Source organism: Rhineura floridana, chromosome 2 (genome assembly GCF_030035675.1).
Source record: "Rhineura floridana isolate rRhiFlo1 chromosome 2, rRhiFlo1.hap2, whole genome shotgun sequence".
NCBI lineage: Eukaryota > Metazoa > Chordata > Lepidosauria > Squamata > Rhineuridae > Rhineura > Rhineura floridana.
The window spans coordinates 19031482-19046114 of NC_084481.1; the positions used below are offsets into that span (position 1 = coordinate 19031482).

At 43.4% G+C, this 14633-nt stretch overlaps 1 long non-coding RNA gene across 1 annotated transcript in view; it reads left to right on the forward strand.

Moving 5' to 3' along the window:
* Positions 1–12322, forward strand: part of LOC133378088 (uncharacterized) — a 42646-nt gene extending 30324 nt beyond the window's left edge. The window contains exon 3 of the long non-coding RNA XR_009760850.1: positions 12239–12322. This is a non-coding gene — a long non-coding RNA (uncharacterized LOC133378088). The remainder of the gene's footprint in view (positions 1–12238) is intronic.
* The last annotated feature ends 2311 nt before the right edge of the window (positions 12323–14633 follow it).

Below are 14633 nucleotides of genomic sequence, written 5' to 3' on the forward strand. Positions count from 1 at the left end.
CCTTAATTTGGATGAAGTCAGGAAAGCCATTAATCAAATGAAGAATAACAAAGCTAGTGGACCTGATGGGATTCCTTTAAAGGAGGTGGGCCTGAACTTACACAACAACTTCATAAACTCATTGAAAAGATCTGGATGAGGGAGGAAATCACAGAAGACTTTAGGGATGCCATAATTATCATTCTTTTTTAGAAGGGCGATAGAACAGATTGTAGGAACTATCAAGGTATGTTTCTTCATGCTACCGCAGGTAAAATCATTGCAAGGATCCTCACAAATCGCCTCCTACCTGTCTCAGAAGATATCCTCCCTGAATCCCAAAATGGTTTCCGTCCTTCCAGGAGGACAGTGGACATGATCATCACTGCACAACAGCTTCAATAAAAATGTCGGGAACATATGTGGCATTTATTGATCTGACTAAGGCCTTTGATACTGTGAATCGAACTGCTGTCTGGACCATCCTTCTGAAAATTGCTGTGATAAATTTGTGAATATCTTGCAACCCCTTCATGACAACATGATGGTGACAATTTTGGATAACAATGGCCATTCAGAGTCAGATCAGGCGTAAAACAGGGATACGTCATTGTTCCTACCTTATTTGCTATTTTCATTGCTATGATTCTACACCTTATTGAGGTGAGACTTCCTACTGGTGTGGAAATCACATATCGAACAGATGGAAAGCTTTTTAATCTCAGTAGGCTGAAAGCAAAAAGTAAGGTAATTACAACCTCTGTCGTAGAACTTCAATATGCCAATGATAATGTAGTCTCTGTGCATTCAGAGAAAGATCTTCAAACTATCCCAAATGTCTTTGCAGAAGCATATGAAAAGCTTGGCCTCTTGCTTAATATAAAAAAACAAAATTATTGTAAGCCGCCCTGAGTGCCTTATTATAGGGTAGAAGGGCGGGATAGAAATATTTATAATAATAATAATAACAACGGCAATGGCAACTAGATGGATGGATGGATGGATGGATGGATGGATGGATGGATGGATGGATGGCAGGGGTGTAGTGACTGGGGCAAATTAGGTCATTGCCTTCCAAATTATAATTCTGTTTCTCCAAAATTTTCCTTCAGTCACCAAATTTCTAGCATTGCAGTAACTTTTAAAGCTTCAGTTGAGCTTTTAGAAATATAGTTTAGGCATCCAAAGAGAGAGGCAGGGCAAACCTACCATGGGAATGTGAACACAGCAAATATAAGGGTTAAAAGTGTGAACGAACACAAGTATTGATGGCTGGTGGAGAGAGTTGGCAAACCAGAGGGTTTGCAGCTGAATGAAGGCAAGGTGGGAAGGACAGTACTGTTATGCACTACAGAGCATCTTCCCTTTCCCTGTAATGCTCAACCAGCCTCTGTAGATGGTGGGTGCTATTAGTGCATCTGGTGGGTGTGCGTGTGCCTAAGCTTTTGGGCCTAGACCGTGCAGCAGCCTAGCCTAGTCCAGGGCAGGACCTGAGACCAAGCAGAGAGGTGAGTAAACTGGCTCTCTAACACACAGGAATCCTAATGAGACCTTACTAACATAGCCCAGGCAATGGAGAGCTGGAATACTGTGTATGTGTGCGTGTCTGGGGGGCATTTCTTCCCTAGTTCGTTTAAAAAGTTAAAAAATATATCCTTTTAAACTGGTTCCATTTCAAAATGGTTTTGAAGAGTATAATGTGACTAGAGCCTTAGCTGCAACAGTTTAAGACCTTCACCCAACTGTGCAAATGATAATTATGAATCACATTATATAACTTTTCTCATATTAATTTATGCAGTACCAAAATAGGGTGTGTGAGATTTGCTGGTAGAGCCATCAGAAGCCGTGTTAGCTGGCTGGTCCAGAGCGTTTCTGTAGAATAGAGATTGTGTACTTGTACAGTTGATTCTAGCACTTGTAGTTCAAGAAGATGTATAGTTCCTATGTGACATGCTGAAATGTTTATAGGTATTAATTTAATTTTTAAAGTGAAACTTCTCTTAATTTCTTTCCTGGAATGGCAAAGGAGACCAGGGTCGTTAGTTCTGGAAAGCAGCTGGAACTGAACTCACAATTCACAAACTTACTACAACATTGTGTCTATACAAGGAAGTCTTTCCACGCACATACACCTTTGGTGCATCTACAGCTGTGTGTGAAAATTCATTCTCAACTTTGACACGTGTTGACACCATACAGGAGTTCAGTTGTTCATCAGAGAAAAACAAACTTCATAGAATCATAAAAGAGTAGAGTTGGAAAGGGTCTGTAAGGCCATCAAGTCCAACCCCTTGCTTAGTGCAGGAATGCAAATTACAGCATACCCAACAGGTGGCTGTCCAGCTGCCTCTTGAATGCCTCCAGTTTTGGAGAGCTCACTACCTCCCTAAGTAATTGGTTCCATTGATGTACTGCTCTAACAGGTTTTCCTGATGTTTAGTTGAAATCTGGCTTCCTGTAACTTGAGCCCATTATTCCATGTCCTGCACTCTGGCACAGTCAAGAAGAGATCCTGGCCCTCCTCTGTGAGGCAACCTTTCAAGTACTTGAAGAGTGCTATCATATCTCCCCTCAGTCTTTTCTTCTCAAGGCTAAACATGCCCAGTTGTTTCACTCTCCTCATAGGGCTTTGTTTCCAGTCCTTTGATCATCCTTGTTGCCCTCCTCTTAACCTGTTCCAGTTTGTCTGCATCCTTCTTAAAGTGTGGCGTCCAGAATTGGATGTAGTACTCAAAAGGAGGCCTAACCAGTGCTGAATAGAGGGGAACTAGTACTTTATGTCATTTGGAAACTATACTTCTGTTAATGCAGCCTAAAATAGCATTTGCCTTTTTTGCAGCCACATTACACTGTTGGCTCATATTCAGCTTGTGATTGGCAACAATTCCATCATAAGGCTGATCTAAGCAAAGCAGAGAACAGAAAAGTACAGATGCAGGATGGGGGGGAGGGGGGAATGAAGAGGACAAATAAGTGCAGAAGTAAAACAATCTGAAAAGTAACCCAAACCAGTCCTTATTCCAAACAAAAAAAATTCTCTTAACAACTCAAGATATTATATTAACTTGTTTAGGCATCCCATTCCACGTAGTGGATGTATACACATGGAAGCTCACCATACCACCATCACATATGAATAGTCACAGTGCAGCTCCCAAACTGTTTTTGAGAAATGTTAAAAGGCTCAGCCCATTCAAAGCTCAGCACTCTTAACACAGCCTTTCCCAACCAGTGTGCCTCCAGATGTTGTTGGACCACAACTCCCATCAGCCTCAGCCAGCATTGCCAATGGCTGAGACTGATGGGAGTTGTGGTCCAACATCTGGAGGCACACTGGTTGGGAAAGTCTGCTCTAACATCTCATTGATTTTTGTGGGAGAGATTTAAGCACCTGTGTGTGCAGTTTCCCACTGAAATCAGTAGGTCTTGTGTCTGAACAAGTATGCATAAGATTTCTTTGTGAAGTTCTTAACTCTGAGTGTATTGTGAGCCCAAAATCCATAGTGTGCCTATTCAACTCTTCATCTCCTCCTCCTTTGTAATTTAAATGGCAAATAATAAGCTGTTTATCCAGGCTTTCTAAGTCCCCATATGCACTATACATTTAAAACAGTAGCATACCACTTTAAACAGTCATGACTTCCCCCAAAGAATCCTGGGAACTGTTGTTAAAGGTGCTAAGAGTTGTTAGGAGACCCTTATTCCCCTCACAGCACTACAATTCCCATAATTCCTTAGGAAGAGAGATTGGATGTTAAACCACTCTGGAAATTGTAGGGCTCGGCAGGATTCTTTGGTTGAAGCTGTTTAAAGTATCATAGTGCTTTAAATGTGTAATGTGGATGGGTCATAAATCTGCCATGAGCCTCAGGGACAGAAAAGCTTAGAGGTGGGCAGGCTTTAGGCTTCTTGGATCTGCTTTGCTTTTTAATAAAACCCTCAGATCTACCAACCAGTGTCAGATGAAAAAGATGTACTGTGGTCACATCCACATCATACGTTTAAAGGACTATGATACCACTTTAACAGCAGTGGTTTCCCCCAAGGAATCCTGGGAACTATAGTTTATGAAAGGTGCTTGGAACTGTAGGCCTATGAGGTCAGCTGCCTTAACAGCAGGCCTGGCACATGCAGGCAGCCAGGTCAGGCACTGGCCCAGGAGCTCACAGGGCCCCTCACCAGCACCATTACCATGCCTGCTCACCTCCTCCTACCGCCCGTCTTCACTGCCCACTGGGGCCGCTACCGCTGCTACCACCTCCTCCTCCTCAGCACTAAAAATAATCTTTAACTATGCACACACTTTTCCCTTACCTGTGCTAGGATTGTGGTCATAAAAGAAAAAGCAACAGAATTCTCAATTTGTTTTGCATCTTTTATTTGCTGAAGCAATACTGACATCAGTGGGTGGTATCCCATGCTGGTCCTACTCAGAGTAGACCAATTAAATTTAATAGACATGATTAATTTAGGTTTCTGAATTTCAGTAGGTCTGTTTTCAGCTAACTCATTGCACTAACGAAAGCCAGCGCAAGGATTCCCCAGTGGCACAACTGGACTTCCCCCCTCCTCTCCCACCCCCCATGCACTCACCAAATCTGCTCTGGGGGGTCAGGAGAACCCCTAGAACAGCCGAAGGGGGGGAGGAAAGGGGAGAATCTTCCATTGGGCAAGCAGATCTCCTTACCGCTATGTTGAATACAAGCCAGTATCTTTGTTTTTGAGTATGTGTATGTGCATGGGGGAAATTGGTACTAGCTGTGCAGCACATAGGAAAAATTCTTCCCAAAGGAGGGGGTCATACAGCTACCATTCTCACTTTTACGGTTTACTAACGATGACCTCCTCTTAAAATGGAGAGGGCTAAGGCAAAGCAGCCCTGATTGTGTCATTAAGCTGGTGTTGCCTTTCTTGCTTGGATCGCTGCTCTTCAGTGCATAAGGGTTAGAGTTCTTGTTTACGACAAATCCTCCTCATATTACTGTTCATATTACCTGCTGTTTGACTCACCAGCCTAGAATGGTTGCAGAAGTCATTATGCTCCCTGGAGACCTGGCAGGAGTTGGCTATGGAATGCACAATAAGAAGGGCTTTCTCGTATCCTGGCTGTGTTCACTAGGGGCAAAAAAAAAAAAAAGGCTTCTGCACTGTCAGAACATTGTTTCAAAGTGTAGCGCGTTGGCTCTGCATTGTGCTTCGTCTTTTGCCCCACGTGAATGAAAATGGGCCACTGGCAGGTGGCCTAAGGAATTGTATGAATAGCTGTGATTGTCTGGATGTCAAAAGGATGAGGCTCCTAGAAGAACTAGGAATTAAAAGGACAGTGATGGGTGATGTCAAAAGGGGAAGAGTTTAGCCATCTCCTTCAAAGACATGTTTTTTCTTTTTCTTTCTTTCTGCCATTTTACATTATCTTGGCACTTTAGATGGTGGTGGTGGGGACATCTAACGTGTCTTCTAAAAGTGCTACTAGAGAGGTTTTGTGAAGCTAGAGGTATTAGGATTTTTCAAACACGAATCTGAAATTCTAAAATAAGAACATAAGAACATAAGAACATAAGAAGAGCCTGCTGGATCAGGCCAGTGGCCCATCTAGTCCAGCATCCTGTTCTCACAGTGGCCAACCAGGTGCCTGGGGGAAGCCCGCAAGCAGGACCCGAGTGCAAGAACACTCTCCCCTCCTGAGGCTTCCGGCAACTGGTTTTCAGAAGCATGCTGCCTCTGACTAGGGTGGCACAGCACAGCCATCATGGCTAGTAGCCATTGATAGCCCTGTCCTCCATGAATTTGTCTAATCTTCTTTTAAAGCCATCCAAGCTGGTGGCCATTACTGCATCTTGTGGGAGCAAATTCCATAGTTTAACTATGCGCTGAGTAAAGAAGTACTTCCTTTTGTCTGTCCTGAATCTTCCAACATTCAGCTTCTTTGAATGTCCACGAGTTCTAGTATTATGAGAGAGGGAGAAGAACTTTTCTCTATCCACTTTCTCAATGCCCTGCATAATTTTATACACTTCTATCATGTCTCCTCTGACCCGCCTTTTCTCTAAACTAAAAAGCCCCAAATGCTGCAACCTTTCCTCATAAGGGAGTCGCTCCATCCCCTTGATCATTCTGGTTGCCCTCTTCTGAACCTTTTCCAACTCTAGAATATCCTTTTTGAGATGAGGCGACCAGAACTGTACACAGTATTCCAAATGCGGCCGTACCATAGATTTATACAACGGCATTATGATATCGGCTGTTTTATTTTCAATACCTTTCCTAATTATTGCTAGCATGGAATTTGCCTTTTTCACAGCTGCCGCACACTGGGTCGACATTTTCATCGTTCTGTCCACTACAACCCCGAGGTCTCTCTCCTGGTCGGTCACCGCCAGTTCAGACCCCATGAGCGTATATGTGAAATTAAGATTGTTTGCTCCAATATGCATAATTTTACACTTGTTTATATTGAATTGCATTTGCCATTTTTCCGCCCATTCACTCAGTTTGGAGAGGTCTTTTTGGAGCTCTTCGCAATCCCTTTTTGTTTTAACAACCCTGAACAATTTAGTGTCATCAGCAAACTTGGCCACTTCACTGCTCACTCCTAATTCTAGGTCATTAATGAACAAGTTGAAAAGTACAGGTCCCAATACCGATCCTTGAGGGACTCCACTTTCTACAGCCCTCCATTGGGAGAACTGTCCGTTTATTCATACTCTCTGCTTTCTGCTTCTTAACCAATTCCTTATCCACAAGAGGACCTCTCCTCTTATTCCATGACTGCTAAGCTTCCTCAGAAGCCTTTGGTGAGGTACCTTGTCAAACGCTTTTTGAAAGTCTAAGTACACTATGTCCACTGGATCACCTCTATCTATATGCTTGTTGACACTCTCAAAGAATTCTAATAGGTTACTGAGACAGGACTTTCCCTTGCAGAAGCCATGCTGGCTCTGCTTCAGCAAGGCTTGTTCTTCTATGTGCTTAGTTAATCTAGCTTTAATAATACTTTCTACCAGTTTTCCAGGGACAGAAGTTAAGCTAACTGGCCTGTAATTTCCGGGATCCCCTCTGGATCCCTTTTTGAAGATTGGCGTTACATTTGCCACTTTCCAGTCCTCAGGCACGGAGGAGGACCCGAGGGACAAGTTACATATTTTAGTTAGCAGATCAGCAATTTCACCTTTGAGTTCTTTGAGAACTCTCGGGTGGATGCCATCCGGGCCCAGTGATTTGTCAGTTTTTATATTGTCCATTAAGCTTAGAACTTCCTCTCTCGTTACCACTATTTGTCTCAGTTCCTCAGAATCCCTTCCTGCAAATGTTAGTTCAGGTTCAGGGATCTGCCCTATATCTTCCACTGTGAAGACAGATGCAAAGAATTCATTTAGCTTCTCTGCAATCTCCTTATCGTTCTTTAGTACACCTTTGACTCCCTTATCATCCAAGGGTCCAATTGTCTCCCTAGATGGTCTCCTGCTTTGAATGTATTTATAGAATTTTTTGTTGTTGGTTTTTATGTTCTTAGCAATGTGCTCCTCAAATTCTTTTTTAGCATCCCTTATTGTCTTCTTGCATTTCTTTTGCCAGAGTTTGTGTTCTTTTTTATTTTCTTCATTTGGACAAGACTTCCATTTTCTCAAGGAAGACTTTTTGCCTCTAAGAGCTTCCTTGACTTTGCTCGTTAACCATGCTGGCATCTTCTTGGCCCTGGCGGTACCTTTTCTGATCTGCGGTATGCACTCCAGTTGAGCTTCTAATATAGTGTTTTTAAACAACTTCCAAGCATTTTCGAGTGATGTGACCCTCTGGACTTTGTTTTTCAGCTTTCTTTTTACCAATCCCCTCATTTTTGTGAAGTTTCCTCTTTTGAAGTCAAATGTGACCGTGTTGGATTTTCTTGGCAATTGGCCAGTTACATGTATGTTTAATTTAATAGCACTGTGGTCACTGCTCCCAATCGGTTCAACAACACTTACATCTCGCACCAGGTCCCGGTCCCCACTGAGGATTAAGTCCAGGGTTGCCGTCCCTCTGGTCGGTTCCATGACCAACTGGTCTAGGGAATAGTCATTTAGAATATCTAGAAACTTTGCTTCTTTGTCATGACTGGAACACATATGCAGCCAGTCTATGTCCGGGTAGTTGAAGTCACCCATTACTACCACATTTCCTAGTTTGGATGCTTCCTCAATTTCATATCTCATCTCAAGGTCTCCCTGAGCATTTTGATCAGGGGGACGATAGATCGTTCCCAGTATTAAGTCCCTCCTGGGGCACGGTATCACCACCCACAACGATTCTGTGGAGGAGTCTGCCTCTTTTGGGGTTTCGAGCTTGCTGGATTCAATGCCTTCTTTCACGTATAGAGCGACTCCGCCACCAATACGTCCTTCCCTGTCCTTCCGATATAGTTTATATCCAGGGATAACCGTATCCCACTGGTTTTCTCCATTCCACCAGGTCTCCGTTATGCTCACTATATCAATGCTCTTCTCTAAGACCAAGCACTCCAGTTCTCCCATCTTGGTTCGGAGGCTCCTAGCATTAGCGTACAGGCACTTGTAAGCAGTGTCTCTCTTCAAGTGCCTTTGGCACTTGTGGTTAGGCCTGTGGTAATTTTGCTCTTCTGAATTTATATCCTGTGCCCCTGCTCTCACAATGCCTACTTCTAGGCCTACCCCTTTTAAAATTTCATCATTTCTTTGGTTTTTATCCCAGGGGGGAGGTTTATTCCGAACCGGACCTTTCTCAGCTCCTGTCGGGTTTCCCCCCTCAGTCAGTTTAAAAGCTGCTCTGCTACCTTTTTAATTTTAAGTGCCAGCAGTCTGGTTCCATTCTGGTTCAAGTGGAGCCCGTCCCTTTTGTACAGGCCCGGCTTGTCCCAGAATGTTCCCCAGTGCCTAACAAATCCGAACCCTTCCACCCGACACCATTGTCTCATCCACGCATTGAGACTGCGAAGCTGGGCCTGTCTGGCTGGTCCTGCGCGTGGAACTGGTAGCATATCAGAGAAAGCCACCTTGGAGGTCCTGGCTTTCAGCATCCTACCTAGCAACCTAAATTTTGCTTCCAGGACCTCACGGCTGCATTTCCCCATGTCGTTGGTGCCAACATGCACCAAGACCACTGACTCCTTCCTAGCACTGTCTACCAAACTATCTAAACGACGGGCGATATCCGCAACCTTCGCACCAGGCAGGCAAAACACCTTGCTGTCTACACGCCCATCACACACCCCACTGTCTATGTTCCTAATGATCGAATCACCCACTACAAGGATCCCTCCACCCCCTGGAGATATATCCTCGGCACGAGAGGATAGCTGCTCATCCCCCAAGGAATGGGTCCCTTCTAAGGGATCGTTTCCCTCTTCCTCAGCTGGATGTTCTACTTCCCCGAGACCATCGTTGTCCATGATAGCAGGAGAGCTATCATCGTTGGAGTGGGACACAGCTATAACGTCCCTGAAGGCCTCCTCCACACACATCTCTGCCTCTCTCAGCTTTTCCAGGTCCGCCACCTTGGCCTCAAGGAAATGAAGTCGTTCCCGGAGAGCCAGGAGCTCATTGCACCGAGAGCATACCCACGACGTCTGTCCAACAGGCAGATAGTCGTACATGCTGCAGGCGGTGCAAAACACTGGAAAGCCCCCACACCCCTGCTGGCTTCTTACCTGCATAGTTTTGTTTAAGGTTTATTACGTCAATGGGTTGGAGACTGCGGTTTAGTTGAGGTCAGGGAACAGACGGGCACAGTGGGGGGCCCTGGCCTCCTCGCCCTGCTGCCGAACTCGCTCTGCTGCTTAACTCGCCTTGACGCTTTGTCAGCTGGGGCCTTGACGCTTCCTCAGCTGGGGCTCCCTCTAGCTCGTGGAGCAGGCTAAGTTTTGTCTGGTTTTTCCCCTGAGTATTAAACAATGCATCACCATTTTTATGATGCTGGTTTCTTCCTGAGATCATGATGACGAAAGGCAAGGGTGTTAATAAAGTGTCTTTTAAAAAATAATAATGGTAGCCTGACTTACAGTGGTTCTTTTTCCTACCTAATGAAGAGCAAGTGAATTGTGCTCTATTCCTTCCATTTCAACCTCATCTTTGTTGTTTCTTAATCAACATCTTTTTTGAAATAAAATAAATAACTGATTTTCAATAACAGCCTAGATCTAGGGAAAGCTGCAAATCTGGGGTAGCCAATGTGGCACCCATGGGCTCCAGCATGCCGTCCAATATCTCCTAAGGCACCTGTGAAAGATCTCAGTAGATATCCCCTCAAAAATCTACAATGCTATTTGCTCTTCGTGCTTGCTCAGTTCCTGTTCACAGTAGCTCAGTCTCTCTTACATTGAACACACACCCTTAAATATGCCCACATTTCATGGGATGCCAGGATTAGACACCTGTCCTCCCATCTGTTCTGGACAGAGGAAAGGAGAGGAGAGGAGTAAAGAGCATTTTTCTGTGAGTGAACTTGGCAGTGGCTGATGTAGGTGCCTTTTGCCCATTGATGGGGCGGCTGATAGGGGCACGCCCATACCTCGTTTGTGGTCCTGTCTCCTTTTCTGCTCTGTTAAATGTGGCAATAATTTTTTGTTATGGCATTCTCCCATGGTAGCCATTTTGTTTTATGCCACGCCCCAACAGCAGACAATTTGTGATTGGCACACATGGAACTTTCTCAAAATTCCAAATGTGCCCACTGGCCCCAAAAGGTTCATAATCCCTGCTATAAAGGAAGGAATTAATAATAGAGGGACTGTAGTTCTACAGTAGAATGTCTGCTTTGCATACAGAAGGTCCCAAGTTCATTTCTCGACATCTCAAGAAATGTCCCATCAGAAATCCTAGAGTCATTGCCACTTAGTATGGACACTACTGAACGAGATGGACCAATGGTCCATCTTGGTGTAAGATAGCTTCCTATATTCCTATATATGCAGAAAACGTTTGGAAAGCCAGTATAGGGTAGTAATTTGATTCAGACTGAGCAATTCCAGGTTCAAATCCCACCTCCACCATGCAACTCTCACTGGTTAGCTTTGTGCCAGTCAATGTTTCTCAGTCTAACCTACTCCATAAATTTGTTGTGAAGATAAAACACTGGGGGTAGGAAGAACCATGTGTGCCACCCTCAGCATCCTCTCTCTCTCTTTCTCTCTCTCTCTCTCTCTCTTTCTCCCATTAAGCTCTCATGGCATATAACACAGTCCCTGCTTTTGTTGACTATGTGAAGAATTGTCTGGGGAAAAATATCAAGGTACCGCCAGTGAGCCCATATAGCATAAGACAGAATGCTCAAACAGCTGAGGTTAGTACAGTCCTTGGCAGTAAAATAATTGGTGAATCACTACCTTGCACTACTGGTTTTACTAGTTCAGCAGAAAGCTTTCTTGCACCCCTTTGGGAAAAAATAATAATAAGCATGCAAAGGTCTTAACTACACTGTTTTGATTTTGTGGCATTTGGGCCAGAATGTTTGCTATTTCTCCCTGTGTCATGTTAGGTGTCAAATTGCCATCCATCCTTGCTGTTTCTCTGACTTCTAGCAAGTTACTTCTCCTGGCCTCTACCAAGGGAGTCTCTTCTCATGCTATGTTGGGAGTGTGGATGGTGGAAGCCTTTAAGCACAAGCAGTGGAAGCTGGTGGTTCAGATGTCAGTGGGGCAGTGAATCTGCTCCAGGTTTTAGTCCAAACTTTCAAGGAGCTGTCCAAGCACTTGGTGTGTGTGTGTGTGTGATAAAAAATGGCTGCCATGAGGCATGGCATAATACAAAATGGCTGCCACGTCCAAAAGAGAAGAAAAAGAGACAGCATCATAAATGATATAGGCATGCCCCTCCCATCAGCTGCCCCATCAATGCAGGGGGTAGGGAAGATGGCTAATGTCTGTGGAACATTTTGATAACTCAAAAAGTTGTATACATATTATTATCATTGTTTGTATACCGTTGGCCTTCTAGTGTTGTATCCAACTAGGGATGTGCTAGAATTCCACCCAGTTTGGATTTGGCATTGGATTCGCTTATTCTCTATTGTTGCAGATCAAATTTTATGTCACAGTTTCCAGCAGCTATTTTTGAAAATGGATTAAAAAAATATCTGCCTCTAAAATAATGATATTAAGAATGTCAATTTAATAGATGTTTCCTTTCCTTTATCAATATTTCACTTCAAAATATTTATGTTTCCTTTCAAACCATTGATATTATAATAATTTTTTTTGCAAAGGGGGAATGGAACAGTAAAATGTCCCATTCTGTTATCTTTCCAGCGCCGACTCTCTTCGCCATCTCTTCGCCTACTGAAGACCTTCCTCTTTCAACAAACCTTTTAAGCAAAGACCTTATCCCAGTCTGCATCTATGTTTGGAATTGCTTTTTAATATGCTTTTAAACCTTCTTTTTTAAAAAAAATAGATGTTTTTAAAGCTTTTAAAAAATGCTTTTAAATATGTTTTGTTTTAAAATGTTTTTAATATGTTATAATATGTTTTTGTTTTAATATATTTTAAAGTCTGTTTTTATTATGTGTTAAAGTATTTTTAGTGCTTTTGTTTGCCGTCCTGGGCTCCTACTGGGACAAAGGGCAGAATATAAATCTAATAAATAAATAAAAGCAGCGGCTAGTGCACAAAGAATGAACTCGAATTGATACCGGTCTGTTGGTTGTCTTTCCCCTCCATCGCTTTTCCTCTCCCTTCCTCCTCCCCTCCTCTCTTCCTTTGTCCTCCTCTCCTGCTCAGAGGCACATGTTACCAAATTCTTCCAAGCTACACAGCAAGTGGATTGGACTGTGAAAGACCAACCCAAATTGTGTTTGCGTTTTGACCAATTTGTAGGGCAGTACAATATGTCAAAGAGGAGGTCAGGTCTCCTGCTCCGCTGATGCATTCACTATAGCTGCCAGGTTTCCCTGCTTTTTAAAGTTTGATAGAAATGTTGACTATAGGTATGTTCTTAAACAGCAAGGTTTTTTGCCTATTAGTGAATTCCGTTATTCTGATTTCTTACCTAGTAATTTGCGCATTAAATTTGATCTTTCACATGATATACATAGAATCATAGAATAGTAGAGTTGAAAGGGGCCTATAAGGCCATCTAGTCCAACCCCCTGCTCAGTGCAGGAATCCAAATCAAAGCATTCCCGACAGATGGCTGTCCTGCTGCCTCTTGAATGCCTCCAGTATTCATAACCTAGCTCTGGAATTCTAGTGGAATGTAGTTCAAGTTTAGTGCAAATTTCTGTGATAAATGATACCAGAAATAATCCGTTAGCAAGGCTGGGAAGCTGGAAGATTGCGGGAGTTTTTTGCTAGCTGCAGCTGCTCATATGACAGGCATCGTAGCATGCAGTGCATTCCCGCCTGTTAGTCGCGGTGTATTTTTTTTTTTGCCTGACGAAAATTGTACCAGTATTCTGGCATCAGCGTAGATAGCAGCAGCATTCACACACACACTCCTGTGTTGATACAACTAAAATAATTTAAAAAGTCAGATCCTAAAGGGAGAGGGCTTGCATGGTGACGGGACACAGTGGGGAACTGTGCATGTGTATAATGGGTGAGGGACAAAAACAAGCCATGTGAAAGACAGTTGTGAGAAATGTTTGTACATCGTCTGAAAAAACTGCTCTTCCTTAACGCAACAGGTACTGCAGTGTGAAAGGAATGTTAGAAATCAGGAGAGAAGCGCTACTCTTAAAATCCATTAGACTAACCCAATCAGCCCCATGTGTGAAAGCAGCCCAAGGTATATTCAGAGTAGATCAGATTAAATTAATCAAAGTTAGTCATGTCCATTAATTTTAATAGGTCTTCTCTGAGTAGGACAAACATTGGATATGACCCCTAGCCTTCTGCTTCTCTCTTTACTCTGGAAAGGTGCCTGCAGCAACTGGTTAGTTTTGAACTCTGTGTTTCAGGGAAGATTTCTTGAAAATGATCTCTTAATTGTCATAGTGCTTCCTGCCAAACAGATGGCAGGCTTATTACTGTGCACCTTCACGAACAGGATGGTAGGTGACAGTGTACATATTAATCCCTTGAAAGTGGCTCTCTTATTTAGTGTTGGAGGAAACATTAGTATCTCCTCTTCAAAGTTGAATTAATACTTTTGTGCTCAAGCTAATTAGCTGTGGCTCTGAAAAATGCTGATAGCATCGCATGCAGCAACTGGATGAGAAAGGACCCTAGTTTCTCCCAGATGCTGCTGCTCAGAGTGAACCTACCCATATTTGAGCAGTAACAAGCTGTCCTACTGGGAATTCTTGCCAGGGCCAATTCTTTAGGGCAAGTATGCTGATTGACCGACATGCTGAAGCAGAGCTGAGCTTGGTTCAACTTAATCCAGAAAGGACAGTCAGCTTGTTGCATTTCCTCATTCCTATTTCTCTCACACAGCAATATACAGTGTGGTGTTGGTGAGCAAGGCATTGTATAGCTGTGTTTTCATATGCTAGTTTTTCTTGTTTTGCTTCCCTTTTCCTTAAGTGATAGAAAGGTCAGTTCATACTGGAGCCTTGTGATGAAAACTGGTTTGTTTATATATCTGTATGATAATGATTGAATGGGAAGTAGCTGGCTCTTGAGCAGAACCAAGGGCAAGTCACAAAATCCCAAGGAGCTCTCCAACCTGCACCTAGCCATCCTCTCTCTGTTGTCCTATGTG